Below are 18,141 nucleotides of genomic sequence, written 5' to 3' on the forward strand. Positions count from 1 at the left end.
GCATGAACATGATTTCAAGGTGGATAGATGCAGTTTTTTGATGTATGCATATACATCTAAAGAATTAAAAAATTATTATTACTATTTTGGAAAATTCTGTTAAATTCCATGTGTTTACATGGAAATAAAGAGTAGATTCACAAAGGAGAGGAAAAATGGTGAAAATCTCATTCTAAATTGTTATATTTGGTGCTACTGGATTTTTTTCTGTGGTGTTGTGAAAATAGTTTGCACAGAGTAACAATGTGTAAATTAATGAGTATTTTATGATAATCTATTCAGTCAAGTTAAAGGATAAAATTAAGCATTGGGTTCCTACAGAATTTTTTAGGGCATTACCAGTTTAAGCATTAGTTTATCTTTCTTATCTCTAAAGTTTTGAAAGTGTCAATGTTTGCTTGAGAATAATGTTCCTCTTGCTTTTTGTCTTTGTTGTACTGGATACCGTCTGTGACACGTTGTCAGCAAGCTGGAGTCATGACTACCATCACAGATCCTTCTCATTTACAATATAAATTTCATTTTTAGGGAATCATCAATTATGTCCTCTCAGCTGATGGTTTCCCTCTAAACATGCATTTGGATGTGACTTGAGGATATCTTAAAGCTTTTTCACTTAAATTTTTGACCATTTTTCTCATTGTCACTCCTTTAGTCTCAACCCCTGACTTTGTTAAAACAGTGTAAAATTTCATCTGAATCCTTAATATGAAAATGTCTTCATTAAAAAAATTATCTATTTTCAATGTCTTACAGTAGTTTACTTTCACTAAGCTTTCTGGACCATTAGAAACACTATTATCCCCAAGTTCTCTTTGCTTCCCAGGACTATAAATTTGCCTCAGAAATCATAGCATTAGCTTTCTCAGACATTGTACCAGCCATTTGTCTGACAATATTTTGAGGGGCTCACTGCTGCCTCTGCTCAAAACTCTGTGCTGAAAACCATCTGCATTGCCAGAAATGAGATATGCATCTTTCTAGCTTAGAATGGGCTTGACCATGAAAAGAATGGAAATTTTAACCCAGATCACCAACTCTTCATGTCCTCACTCTGAAATATGTCCCATGAATATTAAATATTTCATATGTTTTTCCTCAAAGTACAAACCATGGTATTTTTCTGAAATAAAAAGCATAGTGGAACAAATATGCCTGTATCTTTCAGCCAGTTCAGGTGTCATGTCTGAATATAAACCAGGTTTTCAGAGACCTTTTTGAAGTCATTTTTGAAGTGCTGGATCTTCATGGTATATTAAATTTATCCACTTGTCAAGTTCTTATCAAGTTGTATTCACCTGTGACAGGCACATGAGAGTTTTAAATAAAGACCCACTTACTACTTGGTCTAGCAAGGGTGGAACATGACCAGCAACTTATTGTCTCTCCTCCCTTAGTCTCCTTGCCCAAAAGCAAGTGATGTTCTTGAACTGATTGAGTTTAACTTCTGCCTTCTCTCTGAATCTCTCAAAGCCACCAAGACCACTGTTCCTGTAGATATTTTCAGCAGAGAAACTTTGTGACCAATCGAACTCCCTCCCCTACCTACTGTAATTGAAATCTTCACCACAGCCCTAATCTCCTCTTCAGCACCTTTGAGTCATTCTTCAAAGCCTCTTCTCCCACTACAATTTCTTTTTCTGAGAAGGATCTTGACAATTTTTTCCCTATGAGAACTGATAAACAAATGATCTTCATAACTGCTCCCTTCACTGGCTGCTCTGTGTCTGAAACAGTCCTCTGGCCTGTCACAAGTTATGGAGTTTTCTGCTGCTGTCCTCTGCTCACTCTCTTTATGCTTTTCCCTGTCTGATCCCTTTTATCCTTCAATCTGTCACTCTCTTTTTCCCTTTTGTTACAACTGTTCAAGCTTGCCTTAGCCTTTCCCTTATTCAAAATATCCCAGTGTTTACCCAGCCTGTTCTTCTGAGAGGCTCTCGTCCCTGAATGCATAGAGGATGCTACAGTCATTTCCATCTAATTCCCACTCTTTGTAGTCAATGGGAAGTGCTCAAACCAGTCTGTAGTAACTTTCTTCAGTCTAATCAGAGTGGGTACTCCACCTCTGACCCTGTGAATCAATCAGCTGTTTTAACTTCAATAATCATACTGCAATGCTCTCTTCTTTTGGCTTCCATAGCACTCCTCTCTCCTCCATGTGCTCCTTAGTGAATTTGCCTTCTCACATCTCCAGTTGTGGAGGTTACAGGGAAGCCAAAGATTACCTTACACAACTCAAATAATGATGTTAGAAAAGTCATTTTCTTAGTTTCTTCTCTTTTTTTGGCTGTATTGTTTACTGACCATTATTCTCAGGTGACTCTCCTTTTTTTCAGCAGCTCATTTGTCCTTTCTCCACTCTGTGTCAATTTCCTCCTCAACTCTTGTTTTCAAGGCAGCACCTTTGTGCTTTCTCTGGAACACTTCAGATGCTTCTGCTAAGCTGATTCTTCAAAATTCTCCTCAAAATGTGCCTTTACCAGGTTCCCTGGAGAAAGTCCTGCCTGTCATAATGGCTATTATCTTCTTTTTTTTCCTGCCTCTTACTTCATACTGACCTATTGCCTTTTGTCCTCAGTTCACGGTACAAATTCTGAGGAGTGTTTCCACTGTGCATTTAGCAAGGACTGATGCTGTGGAGTCCTGCTCCATGGGTAGAGCTCAGAGGTGCTGTGGAGGGAACAGTAAAGGCCAGGAGCAGTTGAAGTCATGGCTATATCCCTGCAGAAGGGCCTGGCACATTATTCTAACAGTTGATATTTTTGGCAGAAATACAGATATGGAAACTATGTCCACGTCCAGATGTGCATACAGAGAGCTGCCAAAACAGAGTAATATGCATGTAACGTGTGCTGTTTTCATATGTATGAGGAGATGCAAGTACTTACCTTGAAAGAAGGGAAATCCTGAATAAACTCTGGGATCAGCTGCTATGGTTCTGGGGTGCTTAACCAGCTAAGTCATTCCCTCTAGCACCCTTTTGTTGTAATCTTCCTCCAAAGTTATTAAAAATACAGAAACCTTGGCCAGGTTGTGGTCAATCTAATTTATAAAACCTTTTCTGGATATTAAAAGCTAAGGCAATGCACTTTTAGCTTTTAAATTGTGTTAAATATACTGTAAACTCCCTGAAAGAATCTTTTATTGAAGATTATTGTATGAAGATTTGAAGATTAAAGTGTCTAGATTAAAGATTAATGTGAAGTGCACTGGGATATTGTTTGATGTATAAGGAGCTATATAGTATATTTATACACTTTTCAAAACTGCCTGGGGGAATTAGACACCCAGTTCCCTACATGTCTTTGAAAAGCTCACTCTAAGGAATTTGTTGTTACATAGTGAAAATGGTAATATTTTCATTGGTATCTTGAGTCAAAGAGGAAAGGAGAGATGTGGAGGTCCTCTGAATTCATCTAGGGCTTGATGTCGTCTCCTTACAGTTTTTTTCTTGTTTTGAATTTGTTCTGTCATTATAGAGACAACTTGGATTTGAGTGTTACAAGATCATAAAACTGGTCTGACCCAAGAACATTTCACCACCTGCCTATTTCTTGTTATCAATCCCATGTCTTCTTTGCTCTCACTTCAGGATAGTTTTCATGTTCTCCTAAACAGAAGACATTTAAACTGTGTATAAAGTAACCATACAAACATTAATGAAACAAATGTATACATGTACATATCTGTATTTACAGTAACATATGCAAATTTATGCAAAAATAATTATGTTACACATGTATTTTTTTAAATAATCCTTTTGCTGGAGTTTTTCAACAAAAAAATTGACAGAGAGAAACAGAAATACTTTAATTAAAGAAACCTTCCACATATGGTAGAAATTACAAGTTTTCTTGTTCCTGAAGTGCTGCAATACAAATAAGCTGTTAAATGCCAAATCTGAATGTTATTTTTCAGATGTTAAGAGAGATAGTCCTGTACTAAAACTATTAGGAGGCAAATTTATTTGAACTTCAAAACCCCTTTGATCTGAAAGGAATATGAACTGCATATGAGTTATACGCTTCGTTAATTTAGGGTTGGCCAATTTTGTGCATTTTTGTTTGTTTGCTTTTTTTCTGGGAGGCGTCCTTCTATTGAGGTTTTATTAAAACTAATACTGCAATATGGTGTTATTCTTTTTCTGGTAAAATATGTTGGATTGCTTTCATGAAAGGACAGTTTCTCTACAGAAAGTACCCTCTGAGAATCAGTATTCAGGTTCACATTGAAAAGCCAATGTGCAGGTGTGTTGCATTCAGAGCTATTGTAGTGGTCTTATCATTAAACCTGCAGTAGGCATTTATGAAATAAGGCTTTCATGGGTACTGGCTAAGTGTGATTAAAAATAATCATCTGTCTGATGAATATTTTCCTCTGACTTTTGGCAGGATAACGCATCTGAAGTTGTGCCAGAGTTTACAGGAACACTGATGCCAGCAATTTAAGGATCTTCACATTTGGTCTCAGTGGTAAGTTCTAAAGATGCCATAGAATTTCATGTTAGAATTTTATTCCTATGGAATATTCTGTTCCATGTTAGAATATTACTGGTGTCTGTCAGGTTACATTACAATTGAATCTGTGTGAAAAATGAAGCACTTCCCCTTGACCAATACAACAATAGAGAGATAATAAGAACATATATTGATCTGTGAGAGATTGAGCTCAGGAGCTCAGAACACAAGTTCTGAGCAATTTTCCTCAGACTAAAATCAAAAGGGCTTTTTTTTATTGTCCTCTCTACTAATGTAACTGCTCTCAGAAGGTTTGACATTGTATTTCAGAGAATGTAACCATTGGGCAGATTCCAAAGAGAAAGTAAAATGTGCAAAAAGGAAATCTGGTAGCTTCTTCTTGCTGAAAACAAAGCAATAAGTTGTAAAATTACAAATTCTCTTCTAATGTACTCTCTGTTGTAATTAGTCTGATTCATCAAACCTTGAGTCAGATTTTCAAATACTGCTGTGGAGAAATTTGTAGGGAGACATAATCTATCTGCATCTTGAAGCACAGAAATCCTGCTGCAGAGATGGTTTCCCAGGCTTTGTAAGAGAAAGGGAAGAGAGGGTAGCTGCATCCTGCTGTACTTTTGTGTCATTTGGAATAGACCTTCTACAGTAGCTGGGTAGCTGGTTTAACTGGAACTCCTGTTGGTGCCTAAGTGCTCAGCTTTTTCAGGAAGAAATGCCAAACTTTAGATAATATTATTTGTGATTATATTGTTGGTCAAAATGATATGCCATATACCTTGTGGAGTGTTTTGGGCCCTGGCAAGGTGGGAGGTGTGGGAAGTCACCCCACTCCATGTGACACTCCTGCACACAGCAGCCACCAGGGCCACTGCTGGAGGCAGGGCCTGGCCAGCCCTTGGACTCAGCTTGGCCAGTCGTGCTCGTGCTGCTCCTAGGTCACTGTAATACAGATGTCAAGTACCAGCACTTCCAAGTTCTTACAGTTACAGGCTGTTGAAGTATATATTTTTTTGAATTAGATTACACTGCAAAAGCAAGAACTTTTCTGACATGGAAACATTCCTCTAGCATTATCATTTACCAAATACTTCAATAAAATCACTGCTACTGTTTAAAGATGAATTCAACAACAATAGTTTTCCTATTCAGTCATGCTCTATTCATATAAAAATGAGCATAATGCTGTGTTATCATGAATCCTCAAGACAGATTACATTTCATTATTGCTGGGTGACTTTTATAATGTGGGAATGTGATTCTAATAAAGGACAGTATCTCCCTCAGTGCATACTGTTCTAGCAATGTTCTTTATTAGAAATAAAAGAATACAGCATTCATATCATGTTTCTTGATCACATAACCAGTGTGCAGAACAACAAATTATCAAGGCAGTTTTCTAAGGAAACAATATGATCCTAAGAACACTATTCTTAACTTTTCAAATTGCTATCTGCCATTACTAAAATCTATAAGTGCTGTGACTCAGAGTTGAAAGTCAATGCTGTTCTGACAGACAGAATTCATGAAAGCCAGAAGTGACTGGACTAAACGACTAGATCTTTTTCCCCTGAAAAAAAGCAGGACAGCAATGACCTAGCAAAGGAAAATAAGAGAGCTGCATTTGTTGTCTCTTAGCTGAGGCAAATGAAAATCCATTAGAAGTCATCTGAATCCCAGCCCTGTGACAAAACTCCCATTCACTTCAGCAAGAGCCACTCGGGTAATGGGCATTTAAGGACTATAACTGGGTTAGATGAAGTCCTTCAGGATCTAGGAGAAAAATTTGGCAGACTAGAAAGACATAGAGGGAGAGAGAAAGAGGAACTTGCATATTCATGTTATCAGTAAATACATAGCATATGCCTCAGAAGGAGGAATGACCTTCAGGGCATGCAGATGACCAGCTCGCTTGTTGAACTCTTATGGAGTTTAAAAATAGTTCAATATTCTGTGCAATTAAAGGAAAGTGTGTATATGGATGTCTGTTAAATGAGAAAAAAATAGTGTTCCTTCTTCCTGCCTTTCTTTATTTGACCATCCCTTCACACTTCATTTCAGCCTTTATATGGGTTTTGTGTTCATAGTTTATTATTTTCTTGAGGCAAGAAAGATTTTCAATCAGAAGTTGATGAATGTCCATATTAAATTGGATCCCTTTTTTAATTAAGTTCATCTAAATTTAATTTTGCAATTTTACTTCAGTAAACTCATCTGACTCCAGATGTTGAATGTGATTTTTCTATTCCTTCTCTCACATAATTTTACCTGTAAAAGATTTATGACTTAGAGAGGCATTTCTGAACACTTTTGAGTGTTTTTAGCATGTGTTCCATGATTGACTGGTACATATGACCAATTAGCATCCAAAAATACCACTCTGCACCTAGGCCTTCTTTCAATAGAGTGTTACTTTTATTACTTGAATTTTAAACAAACAATCAGCTTTTTAAAAAGCATTACCAATGCATTTTAAATTAAAAATGGATATTGAATTCTACAAATATTTCAAAAGTGAAAGACTAGTCCTCAGAAGCTACAGAATTCCATAAGAAAAAATGTAAGAATCACTCACTTTGATTAAAGAAAATTCCAAATAATCTGGGAAGGTGGGTTTGGACCATTTTCTCTCATTACAACTGTAGTGGTAAATTGTTTGGAGCATGCTATTTGGACTTTGTAAGCATGGGAAACTGAAGTGCCTATTGGTCTTAAATATTTAAGATTTACTAATTTTTTAAGATTTACTCATTTCACTAACAAGAGCAAAGGCATTGCAGATTAAACTGTCACTGCATACTTTTCATATTCTGTCATGGCTTCTGGATCAGTGTGAATGGCTCTAATTTTAAGAATTCCCCAGAATCTGCTCCTTAAATCTGGACATATCGAATAACTTTGTGACACATACGAGGCATTGTATCGTGAAGGCTCTGCTTCTCATCAAAGAAACAAATACCCCAATGAAACTTTCAGATAATGCTAAAAAGAGAATAGTCCAATTGTAAACAAAAGGGTGGTTGTATTCTTTTTTTTTTCCTTCAAAATGAAATAGTTTTCCTTGAGATTTTTTCTGATATATTAATTTGAACTATTTATCCATGCAGTCAATAAATCCAGTTCTGAACTGGATCAGTGTGCAGTTTGAACTATTTATCCATGCAGTCAATAAATCCAGTTCTGAACATCTGTGTCAGTTCAAGGCTCAGGGGATGCAAACTGCTGGGGGTGTGATTGATTGGCAATGTGCTGCTCCAGGTTTGTTTGGAGACTTCTTCAGAACAAGTGGAGTTCCCAGAACCAAGCAGCAGCAAGGCTAATATGAATCAACTTCTCTAGGTTCTCTTTTCATGTTCCTCCAAGCTCTGTAACAGTACTTGGCACTGATTAGAGGGTTTGAGGAGGTGTTGTTATTGCTGTGTTAGGGAAGGGAAGGGTTGAGTGACCAGCTGGGAGATGTCAGTGGCAAGTCTGCAGAGCTGTGTCTCTAATGATTTTCCATAGGAGTGGGGAAGTCAGTTGCAGGGAGCTCCTCAGTCAGAGCAAGACCATAAACCCTGGAAATTTGGCTCTTCTTTTGTACTTAGATCATGTCTTTCTGGTGAAAAAATGACCTTCTAGTGAAAATCTCACTTCTCTGAGTGTTAGATTTCAGCATCTTTCTCATAATGCGTTTTACTACCTTTATATTAATTCATCTGTGTTTTCTAAAAGGACTTCTCTTCATTCATCAATAGCAGGTGTGATTTGCTGGTTTTTCTAGCAAAAGAAAGAAACATAACAATCCTCCATTGGGTGAAATGCTTCTGAGCTTGAAAGGCTTCATGTGTGAGTCTGGATGGGACCCAAAGAAGGAACCACTTAGAAATTACCAAATGACACATTTTATGTTATTGTTAAATTGTCGAGATTTTCTGTAGATTTGCAGAGATTGTAACCATACAGGGTGTTTGCAAAGACACTACAGAAGGGGATGTTAAACCTCCATGGTTTTAAGAATTCCTAATGACTGCCTGCCAACACGGCTGAATCCCGCAGGGTAATGGAGGGAATGCCTACCATGTAAATATAAAGGGGGTTATTTAGGAGACCCAGTGAGCTGTGAATTATTGCCTAGGTTGTCACAAAAAAAAAAAAGGAAAATGAGTTGTGAAGAGGAAAGAACGTGTACTGAGTTCTGAATAGCTTTGTAAGACTTTTTCTGAGATAGATGGAGGAACTTATATACGCTGCAAAAAGAGATATCTGTTCTGTCAGATTGCAGATGCATCAGCCACCCAGATTACTGTGAAAAACCCATTAAAGAAACAAAACTGGGTTATTTTTATGCCTGAAAAATGCAAGAATCAAAAGAAAATAATATTAGTTCAATAGTTGAATTTAAGGTCTTTGTGGATCTTGTTTCTGGTGAATCAGGGACGCTGTTTCCACTGCATTTAGTAGGACCTGGCCTGGCCCTTGGAGGTTAAAGAGTTAAGAGCTGGATTGATAGCAGAGGTAGTAGAGACCTTCCAAGCCTGGTTGTGTTGTGCATCATTAGCACAAAATAATTGAAATTATGAATATAAAAATACTTCTAAAAAATTTCACTTAATGCGCTGAAGCACATAATCTGTATCCCAAATGGATAGTCTGTAAATCTACACTGTGCACTTGTATAATATTACATATATGCAAATATTAATTTTTTGGTGGGAAGAATTTTATCTGAATTTTGAAACTCATCTTTCTGATCACTTCAGGCACTTTGTCACAATTGAGGCAAAAACCCCTAGGGTAGTGAGCTCTAAACAGGGCATTGTATTTACTATATGAAACTCATGCAATCTCTGTATTTTTTGTTCCATTATATTGTAACAGGAAGCTAATTGCCCTCAGCATTTTATCTGTTTAAATGGAGCCTGTGGGTTTATAAGTATGGTGACAGAGCATATGAAATGAAGGAGACTTATGTCAGCTGTGTTCATTTTTTGCAGCTACTTCCTTTAAGCAGGTCTGGCTAGGAATAATGTCTTGGGTTTCAAAATTCAAGCATTTTTTATTTTTTTAAATCCCACTTTCAGTAGAATAAATAAAATTTAATGCAAAAAAAGACTGAATAAAAGGAGAAAGCTAAGGCCACAGAATGCTGAAGAAAGGGTATTTCTCAAGGAGTTGATGTTTTTCGAGAGAAAGAGGTTTGATATTTTATTGCTGAAAATGAACAGCTGAAATTAACAGAAAAAGTAAATGTTTTTTTAGTCTACATTTGAAGGTGGAGTAGAATTCTTCAGATCTCTCAGTAATTGTTGTTAAGAGCTTTCCCTTCTGAGCTGAGTGGTTCTAAATTAAATTATTTGTTTTTCAATATAAATAAGATTTTCTTATCAGTTAGCTTACATACAATCAACTTAAACACAGTTTTAGAATGAGATGAACCATGTCAGTGTATTTCCTAGGATGAGAAATGAATACCTGATGAACTTCATTCTTCCAAGATAAAATACAATGCATTACTTTAACATTTATTCCTGGTGATTCTGTTAAGTAGTGTTACGGTGTGGGTTCTTGTTACATGTTCACCAAATTATATATAAACATACTGACATTCTTGTAAGTCCATTAGTAGTGAAATATCCCTAAATATCTTCAAGATTTTTCTAACAGAGATTTTATCAACAGAACTCTTTGAGAACATCAAAATACAATTAAAGGCGACAAATTAGACCAGCTAGAAAAGATTTGGTTTTGAACAAATCAGTGGTTTTGGAACATATATTTGAACCGTTGCCTTATTTTTCCTAGGTTTCACCTGGCAAAGGTGAATAAAACTGTGGTCTGAAAGTAAACCCAGGCCTCAGGGAGGAGAGAGAGATTTATGGCAGCAAGACAAAGTGAGGTAGTGCAGAGGATTTGGCATTAAGCTGAGTTCCATTTCCTCCAAACAGACTGTGAGATGACAGCCCAAACTCTGTGAGAGATCTTGGAAGGGTCTGTAGGCAACTGCTTGGGTGCCTTCCATGAAGTGAGGGTTTGTCCTTTCCTGTTAAAAGAAATATGAAATAGGGTGTTTGGAAAAGAGTGCAAAAGGCAGATCACTAAGACTCTTACATGGCACTGGTGCTTTGTGACTGTGTGTTACATTTGCAGGTGGGATCACTTCAGAAACAATTCCCCCTTTTTACCAAGGTCTGAGCTAATGGCTTACTGGATTTCCACGTTATGGTGTGATGGGATGATAGTGTATTCCATAAAACTGGAATCATTCTTCATTCATGAGAGTTAATAATACACAGTACAATCAAATCGTTAATAAGGTCCTTTATTTTATTACTAAATGTTCACAGTCAAAGTGCAAACAATAAGTAGTAATTTAAAACAAACAAACAAAAAACACCAAAGAAACAAACAAAAAAAAAGCCCCCACAAAAACCCTGCTGGTCCTTCGATTGTATCTGTTACATGCTAGTGCAGAATTACTAATGAGAACATGTTTAGGTATAAATAAATCTTTTATCCTCATTATAATTCCACTGTGTTCCTACAGTGAAGTCATCCACACAGAGCTGATTATGGGTTGAAAGCCTCAATAGCCCCTTTTATTTATAATAAATATTGCATACTAATGTTAACAATGTCATTGTGCAGTGTCTCAATAGAGGATTATGACTTCATGTAATGTTAGCTTGATGTCTCTCCTCTCCTGTAATGGAGTCAATTTTCCTTACAGAGGAGATGAGAATCACTTATTCACAAATCTTGTAACAAATATTCTATGTACATACTGTGTTAACCCAATATTAAGGTGGCACAATGAAGCTCAAAGACAGGAAACACAGAGTTGAAGTTCAGTGCTTAATCTTAATTTACCCCTGTTGTGTGCACTGATATGCACTTTAAAGTTAGAAGTCTCTATTTCCCCCCAGATATGTGAAATGTGAATTACTAAATTTGTAGCTGTAACTCCACAAATAGGTGCACGGAATATTCTTAACTGTGTGGGACTGAAAATAACAGAATCAGAAGCCTGATTTTTGTGGCACACAGCTCATGCAAAGAGAGGATGAGATCTATTTATATTAATGAGCAAAGAGTAAGGCAATCTTCCATCAGCTACCAGAGACAAACAGCACGTTGGGGAATAGGGACCCATCTCAGGCAGCACTTAGGCACATGCTCAACCTCAATTATGGCATCAACAGGACTTGAGAAAAATCTTAAACACTGTGGAGAAAAAGGAACTTGAGCATTGGCATTAAGACTCATATTTATATAATAAAGCAAAATACTGAGTAAACAATGGCACAGTCCTTTGATGCATGTGTAGAGATATTGTGTAATATTAACATAATACAATTGGATGCTTAGCTCCTGAATGCCTTCAGAATAATTTATCTGAATGCTCATGAGGGACATACAGGCTAAGATGAAAAGCATAAATCCACCTAACAGCTAACAAATAATTCACATTAACTGAGGACATGTGCAGAATGCAGGATTTTGTGATAACCAGAGGTCAGAATATTGCAGCTCTTGTGAAAATAACAGCTGATATTAGTGCAAGTCTGCAACTTAACACAAACAATAAAATTAAACAAGAATTGGCCTAAAACAGAATTCAAGTAGAAACAGAATCCTTTTTAGTGGAATAGGGTACCTCTGGTAGGAAACAATTTCAAAACCAATTCTATCATCCCAGTTTTTCACATCTGTACAAAAGTAGATGTCACATTGCATAGACCAGTGCAAGTACTGAAAATACAGAGGTATTTCATGCAGAGAAAAGAATGTTTGATATTTGAGACACTTATTTCTTACTTAAACTAAACTCATGTCTATATTTTCATTAGAATATCATCTCTAACTGCAGTATAATCCTGCCTGGTTTGTCTGGAGATCTTGCAACACGTTCATATTTTAATCTATGTTACAAATAATGTTTTTCAAGAGTCATTATTTCAGTTATTTATTTTAGGAACTGCTGGCTAGATTGTTTTCTTTCTGCCAGTATAAATTTGGAGGTATTCCACCCATGTCAGAAGTCAACTTCACATTTACACCACTGTGTCTATAAAGGATTAAGCATTTACCCTCTGGCCTGTTTTCTAAGTTTAATTGCATGCTCATAATTTTCTTTTAATTTATTTTTTATTTTCATATTACTGTGTACTAATTAGGAATAATTTTAAACTAGAGAATTGTGTTAATTGTGGTGGAATGAACAAGAGGAAATATGTACATGATACCCGGTGGCTGGAAGAGATGAGGGCTCGTGTGTGCACAAAGGAAATTGGTTGGGAATTACCTGGCATTTTTGCCTGTAGTCAGTGGAGTGACAGGGGCACAGGACTGAAATGAGTGTGAAAGGAGGGGAGCAGTGATCAGATTTAGTTCCAGCTCATTGACAAGGGAACATTTCAGGGGAGGTGTGCAATGCTTCTGGTGCTCTAGTTGTGTTTACTGGTGGAATTCATTACCTTTGTGGTGTTAGCTCAGCTAAAAAAATGGACTTTTTAAAATTAACTCCAAATAGACAGGCCTTTGGCTTTGTGCAGGACTCTCTGTAGGATCCATGGAGTCCCAAACATTTCTATTACCTCTGATTCAATTTTTCTTGAGTGGGGACTGTTCAGCGGGTCAGTCAGGCTCGGTGTGTGATCACAGCTCTTTGGGACTCTGCCCTCACTGCAGGAGGGCTCAGGCACAACAGTCTTGGAGTTTTGGAATGGGGTAAATAACCAGGCAAATGAGAGGCTCAGCCATTTTCACAACATTAAAAAAAATCCAGAGGAATTTTCCTTCAAACTTTAGAAATACCTGCTGAATCATGGAACAGCCCAGCACAAAAGCTGCAGATTTTGAGAATTTAAAAATGAGTGAAAATGGGGATTTTTGCTGAGATCATGTTTCCAGTTCATGGGATGCACTTTTAACTGGACTTCCTTCTCTTTTAATAAGCGGGGAAAAGCTTCCTCTGAGTGAGGGAATTCCCCATTTCTACCATGTTGGTAGGCATGGAGGAGCCTCCATGGAAAGGCCCAGAGCTCTGCCCACTGCCAGGATGAAGGATGGCCACTGAAGGATGGTCATTCTCTCCCCTCTGCCACCCAGGAGGGATGCTGGGCACACATTACAGCCTCTGCAGTGAGAGCCACGCATCAAAGGAGTCCTTGTAAACCATAATTGACTTCATGTTCAATTATATGCTCAAAAATTGCCTGATAATTGATGTTGAAAAAAAAAAACAAAACAAAAAAACACTCCAAAAAAACTAGTTCAAATTTTGCTCTCACTGTACTCATTACAAAAAATCCCCCAAAAACTGTTTCTTGAATAAATAAGCTTCTACTTACATGAATAAAGGAGCAATATTTAGATTCCAGTTCAACATGTAGGAGAAATCTGGCAAACCTAATGTTTTCAAATCAATTTGGTATGTGTTATGAGAATAATGCCGGTGGAAAGGTTGCTTTTTAATTTTTTCTCCTTTAAAAATGTAAAGGAGAAAGAAGAAAGTTGGCTTTGATAAACAGAAAAACAGTGCTTTAAATAGCTAGAGCAGTGATAAGGCAAAGAGCTTCTAAATAAATGAGGCATGAAAAGGTTTTTTTTGAAACTCCAAATGAAAGTTGTGTATTCATCAGAACAGCTTTATATTTTGTGAAACAGGACAGCAATATATTTTACAGTTTTGAGCAAGGAAGCAGAGTCTTGCCATATTCTAATATGTACAACATCTCTGCAGAGAAGACAAATATCAATACCTAAAGCACTTTCACTTTGACTATAGAAATTCTGTAAGATAGAAGTAATTTTGATTTTGCCAGAATAACAGGACACTGGAATCTGGAGTTTGTTGGAACTGTTCTGTTGGCTGGGAGGTTTGCCTTTCAGTTGTGTTTGATGTGATATTCAATTCATTTTGCCAAAATATTTTATGCCAAGTATTGCTATTAAATCTTTTATATTGCAGAGATTTTTGTCAACAGACACACGAGGATTGGGTTTTAAGTGGAGTTAATCATGGAACTCAGAGAAGAGAAACACTGGGGGGGTTCTCTAGTACAAACCAACCACCATGCATGCTTTAGCTATTTCTATAATTATTACCCCATTTTCAGAATAGTGTAGGTAAAATATCAAATCTGTCTCTCCCTCTGATCTCTATTCATATATGTCTTGTAAAACCTATTAGAAGAAGCAGATAATTAAAATAGAAAAAGCCATGTATTTGCTGCAGCTGCTGGTGTATTGAGTCTTTTGAAGTTTGCCTTAAGCAATTATATCTGAGCACTTCTTTCGGAAGCCTAAGAAACAACATAGAAATTTCTAAAATATTTTTGTTTTCTGACTCTTTCAATTCTTTGTAAATAGTATATAACATTATAATGAGAGATTAAATGTTAATTCATGTAGCCTTTAAAAAACAAAATTTAAAAGGAAAAAGGATTGCCGTAGAAAAAAGTAGTGTCCTGCCTTTTTCCCTGTAGCCTCCAGCATGTCCGAAACAGTGACTTTTTTTTAAATAGTATTTTTAATTGGTGCTTGTGGTTTCATTTTACTATTTGATTTGCATTGTAAATGTGGGCATCTCTTAAATGGTAAATATATATATTGGATCTCTTCAAAGGTAAATATATATTGCAGAGGTGTGGTTCAGTGTTTTTGTTATTGCTGTGCACTCAGGTGTGTGTAATCCCTGAGCATAGATTAGCCTTGTAATGGGAGGTCCTGATAGTTGCAGCCATTTGGCAAGTGATCCCAGAGTGGAGAGGAGAAGTAAGGGCAAAGCTGCACATGGGTTGTACTGAGTAATGTTTAGCAGATTTTCCTGTGGTATTACTGAAACTCCCGCTTATAATTCTTAAAGCAAAATCTACGCTCCATCACCAAAAGCAGTGAGGTGTGGTAGTCAATTGTGGTTGGGATGTGGGGGAGAAAACCTGTGGCCCAATCCAAGATAAGAAATAGATCATAGCCTGACAGGAGGGCAGCTCTTGCTACCTAATGAAGCTGCAGCTCCTAATGAGCTTGTCCTCCTGAACCATTGAGGATAATGGATCTATGCAATTCTGGAGTCCTTTCCCCATTTCACAGAGCCCAGGCCCAACTGGGAGGCACTATGACATTTAAGGATGACTGCCATTTTCCATTGCTGACACTTCAGTTAAAATGATTTGTCCTTGTGTTTCTTACTTTCCATAGTAATCACTGCCATAAGTCTGTGTCCAGTGGCATTTGACTGTGAAAGTGACACCCACACCAGGGAATATGTCTGGGAAAGGAGCAGACAGCATGGCAACTGTTGCTAAAGTAGCATCATCCCTGGTGGGTCTCTAGCATTCTACCCCAAACAGGCAGCATGGACCAGAACTTCAGCCTGCTCAGGCCCTGCAGCTCACCAGCCACTGCTGCTGTGCATTTGGAATAAGGTGTTAGGTAGTGATCCTGACTTCCTTCACACCTGTCTGATCAGGAGTGCCAGGTGGATCTCAGGTGTCCTGTACGACCTGGTAGTCGGGTACAACAGCACTTGCTGCTGTGCATTGCCTTTCTTGGGTAGGCTGATGGCTCCTTGATACAATTGGCCAGGCAGCACAGCACAAAAATCACACTATGGATGCCACAGGTCTTACAGGAACTGCTTCTGGATGCTATGTAGGAGTTTTACAGGAACTTTAATCTGGCAGCACCCAAAAATATTCATTTTTGCAGTACTCACTTTGGCTACTGCTGTTCCTGCTGGGACTATAACCAGCACCAAAAGCTGACAGAGCCTGCACCTTCCAGCTCACCATGCAGCACAGAGGACGGCCAGGCAAGGAGTAATCCCAGTAAAATGTTGTTTAAGAAATTTCTGTGCCACTTGTGCAGCTCCCTGGATATGACAGAAAAGACTTAACAAAGACAATTCCATTTCTAAAAAAAGATACAATTCTGTTTCATGTTATTTTAAGGAAGATAAATGATGAGACTACCTTAAACTTTTGGAGTGTCTATAAAAGAGTATAAATAACATCTCTCTGAGCTGTTTTAAGCCTTTTAGAATTTGTATTAATCACAGAGATTTCTGTAACAAACAAACAAAAAATAAGTCCAGCAGAGAAACTTCTGTTGCAAGTACTCAAAAATAGATCCGTGCACTGAAATTTCCAAATTAGAAATTTTATTTCCATCACACTTTTTTTTTTCCTCTCAGAGGAAACCTAATAATTAGACTCTGTGCTAACCTGTAAGGACAGGCATGGTGTGGGGAGGTGGCTCTTCCAATGCAGTGGGTGAGTCCAGGAGATGGAGCTGAAGAGCAGCAGGATGAAGGCAAACACCGTGACTCATCAGCCCACCCACAGACAGGAGCGGTGCCTTGCGTGAGCCCTGGGGCTTTACTTTAAATTTAAGGTGTTTCTTCTGAGGGAGCTACCCATGGAACCCCGCATCCTAGACCGCTTTGTTGTGCACAGAACCACTGCCTGTGTGGCCCATGGTAAAGAGCAGAAGCTGTGTATTTTTAAAATAAAGAAACGTAGTCCAGTTTATTACCCAGTCCAAGCTGTTCTGGGGACAGTACAAGGACAGACATAAGGAGGATGATGTAGAAAATATGGTCAGTTTTACCCAGGGACACTTCAGGAACATGATGTGGTCTTCAAACCCTTGCTTTAGTCCAGCTGCAGAGAATCCTGGCGTACAGAGACTTCATGTAGCCAGGGCTTCTTTATCTGTCACTCGTGGAGAAGGAGACACTTGTGAATGTAAATCCCTGGATTGAAGTCTTGAGAAGCCTAAACAATCCAGGAGTGACTGGGTCTTGCAGCCTTGTAAGTTCCCAGAAATCAAGGCCTGAGTCTATCACCAGAACTCTTGCTGTTACTTTCGTTTTTGCCCAAATCATAACATCCAGATGTCCAGCAGATACAGTAGTGCCTTGCTGGCATTGATAAGTAAGGAATCTTTTTCTGAACAGAAGTGGAAACAGCTGCTATGTAATGGTTCTGAGTTACCTTGAAACATGAGCAGAGAAAATGCAATGTGTCTCTTGCCTACAAAGTCCCTCTGAGGCTTTAAGTTTCAATCAAAAGGTTTTTACTCTCCAAAAATTACTCCTCACTTAAAAAGAGGAAGGATGCCCTTTGCTGCTTTTGCCTAGAGCCCAATATCTTCTGACATTCCATGGCAGCTGTAGCAATGCTCTTCTTAATGCAAAGAACATCTGGGCTGCCTGCAATTCTGGGAGAGAAGTGTCAAAAGTGTCATAGACATCCTTGAGCAAAGAAGGATCTTCACTTTTATTACACAGAAGTGTCAAAAACAGCATTATTGAACATCAGGTTGCAATTTGGCAAGCAGAATGTAAGTCTGAATAGATGTGACAAAACCCCTTCTAGGAAATTGCTACTTAGTGTTATTTTTTCATCGTTTAAAATTAGCATTTAAAGGAAAAGCACAAATGGGGAGCCTCTAGGTAACCCTGACAATGACAGATCTCAGCATTCTTTTTTTTGTGCTTGCTTCACAACCTCATTGCTGTCCATTGAGTGACTGAGATTGATTAGATCATTGTCATCATCAGTGAGGTGCACTGCATCGATCCAGCCTCACTCACAAAGCCAGCTCATGTGACACAGCTAATTTGAGATAATTGAAAGTTCCAGCTCCAGAAGGTCACCGAGCTGGACTCAGGACACTAGTT

General features: G+C 37.9%; 1 protein-coding gene across 8 annotated transcripts in view; it reads left to right on the forward strand.

Annotated features, from left to right (window-relative positions):
- Window positions 1-4,391: 4,391 nt before the first annotated feature.
- Window positions 4,392-18,141, forward strand: part of SEMA6D (semaphorin 6D) — a 129,656-nt gene continuing 115,906 nt past the window's right edge. For all 8 annotated transcript variants that reach the window (XM_063169710.1, XM_063169720.1, XM_063169718.1 and 5 more), the window contains exon 1: window positions 4,392-4,472. The gene's annotated coding sequence lies outside the window, so the exon portion shown is untranslated. The remainder of the gene's footprint in view (window positions 4,473-18,141) is intronic.

Source organism: Melospiza melodia, chromosome 15 (assembly GCF_035770615.1).
Source record: "Melospiza melodia melodia isolate bMelMel2 chromosome 15, bMelMel2.pri, whole genome shotgun sequence".
NCBI classification, from domain to species: domain Eukaryota; kingdom Metazoa; phylum Chordata; class Aves; order Passeriformes; family Passerellidae; genus Melospiza; species Melospiza melodia.